A 2953-nucleotide genomic window follows, 5' to 3' on the forward strand; every position below is an offset into this window, starting at 1 on the left:
CAGACAAAGTATTCCTTTTGAAATGAAAGAATGCTTATTGAACAAACACAAAGATGGAAAATTATTATATGCTTAAAATTTAGGCATGTCACACTGAACAATCATGATGACCTTAAAAACAAATAAACCATTCTTCATGATGTTAAAAAAGCAACAAATCTTTATTTAAAGCTACAAGACTAATGGAAGTACATGTGGAACCTGTATAGATATGGAGAAATTGCTAAAGATGTGACTGAGGAACAAACATAGAAGGAAATCTGTCTAAGCATTGTAACAATTACTTTTTGTCTTTAAAAGTTTTTATTGTGAATTGAGTGACAATTTACAGGGCATATCATCAGATTTGCACTCAACCAATCATATTTTGTGTCATTGCAATGGATACAATCTCCCCATGCACCATCAGTTAACAGTATTTACCTCCATTCCTTTTTATGTGTTTTATTTATTTATTTTTGGTGTATGCAAAACACAGAGAAAACATATCTTTGTTTAAATAACCAGAGGGAATATTTTTTCAAGCCAGCAACCCTCCCACATGTACACAGCCTTTCTCATTCCATGAGTCCAGAGTCTTCAGCTATTCTCTCTATGCCATCACCTCTGCTCTTGTCACCTTTCTGATTAGGATCCCATGGTCTCTTCATTCTCTTCCCTCTTTATGGTCTTAGGGTCCTCTGTTCCTGTAATGAAAGATTAACTACTCCCCCCTTTTTGTTTTGTATCTTCTACATTTACAGATGTAACAATTGCAATTAATCATGATAACAATTGCTCACTATTGAATCTAAAGAATCCTATCTCTATTCTTTCCCAACCTCTTTCAACAAACACATCTGAACAAAAGGAAAATAATACAGTGGATATTCTACCTTACCCTACTCATCCTTAAACTAAGCACACTCTTTAAAATTTGTGAGGCCACTTCATGCCTTTATAAACCTTTACTTTTAATAGCCAATGTCTAAGTTGCCCATACATATCATCTCTGTATACTGACATGACGGGCTTGATGCTTGAGATGTAGAATCCTTCCCCTTCTATTGGAACTTGAGCAACTACATCCATAAGCAAAGGTCTAGCTCATCAAATTGTAACAATTTATGCTTGCGTCCTATATCATACTTTTTATCCTCCTCTAGTCAAGTTCTGATCAGCAAGTCATTCAAGCTAAGTCAAATGGGTACAATCTGCAAGTTTGGGCATTTTTGCAACACCCCTCCATTTCAGACCAGCTGGCTACTTCACTCTCAGGGCTAACTGCCAATGGCTAGGTTAGTGTCCAAGGACTCAGGAGTTCCCAAGTCTCCCTAAAGTTCAGACCAGCCAGTCCTTCTTCTTTCTCTCATTTCAAGGTCGATAGGTATCTAATGAAACATGGTCAAACTTAGCCAATGTTTCTATTACTGCATTTCCCCCATATCCACTTACAAATAGACCAAGGCTGTCACCAGTAAGTTTATAAGCCTGCTTGTGTGTTCACTTTGAGTTTCAGTCTTGGAAGGGGACTTATTGCTTGTCTTTTCCACTTGCTTATTCATTCTGACTATATCTGGATCCCTGTATCACAGAGCACTGTTGTTTCAAGGTGGAATATATATCACTACTTATCTCTATCCCATTTAATCCATGCAAAACTCTCTAAGTCTTCCCTATCATCCTTGTTCATTCACCTACTCCCCATTCTTGTGTATCGCCCTCTCCCCCTTTGTAAATTGTCCTCCCCATCACCAGATCTTGCATCTGTTAACCTATGCCTTGCTATCTCTTCCCCTCCACTTCTGGTAACAATATTTTTTTTTTAAGAAAAATTTTGTAAAGATTTTTTTACAATAATGGTCTTATGCAATATTTTTCCTTTTGTGACTAACTAATTTCACTCAACATAATGTCATCTAGGTTAATCCATGTTATAATGTGTTTTGCAGCTTCATTGTTATTCTTCAAGGTAACATAGTATTCTACTGTGTGTTGTACCAAAAGTAGTTTATCCATTTTTTCCAATGGTGCGCACTTAGTCTGTCTCCATCGTTTTGCTATTGTTAATACTGCTGTGATAAATATTAGTGTGCATATGTCTACTTGTGTTCTGTCCTGTATTTCTAGTGAATATATACCAAATAGAAGAATAGCTGGATCACAAGGTATTTCTATTTCCAACTTTATGAGGAAGCACCATGCCATTTTCCAAAGTGATTGAACCATTTTACAGTCATACCAACAATGTAGGAGTGTCCCAGTCTCTCCACAACCTCACTAGCATTTATTGTGCCCTACTTTTTTGAACTTCACTATCTTTGTTGGTGTCAGATGATAACTCATTCTATTTTTATTTATATCTCTCTAATGGCTAATGAGGAAGACCCCCAGTGAGATGAATCGGCAAAGTGGCAGCATCAATGGGCTCAAATGTGGCAACAATTGTGAAGCTGGCCCAGGACTAGGCAGTATTTTGTTCTGTTGTACATAGGGTCACTATGAGTCAGTAATGAGTCAATGGCACCTAACAGCAACAACAATGACTAATGATCATGAATATTTCTTCATATATTTATTGGCTGTCTGAATTTCTTCCTTGAAATTGAAGTGTCTGTTCATGTCCTGTGTCCATTTTTAATTGGGTTATTTGTCTTTTTCTTGTAGCAGCTTCCTTAGATTTTAGAGACTAGTCCTTTGTCTGATATGTTGTTGCAAAAAAAAAAAATTTCCTTGTATGTGGGCTCCCTTTTTACTTTTATTTTTTATTTAAGATTTTTATTGTGGATTAAGTGAAAGTTTACAGGGCATACAAAAAGTTTTATATTCAACAAATCATACACCTTGTTTCATTACAATGATTATAATCCCCTTCATGTACCATCAGTTAACAGTATTTCTCTCTATCCACTTTAGCTTTTTAAAAAACAAACAAACAAAAAAGCACTCAGGCATATATAATAATTTACATCTC

Source organism: Chrysochloris asiatica, unplaced genomic scaffold, assembly GCF_000296735.1.
Source record: "Chrysochloris asiatica unplaced genomic scaffold, ChrAsi1.0 scaffold00189, whole genome shotgun sequence".
Taxonomy (NCBI): Eukaryota; Metazoa; Chordata; class Mammalia; order Afrosoricida; family Chrysochloridae; genus Chrysochloris; species Chrysochloris asiatica.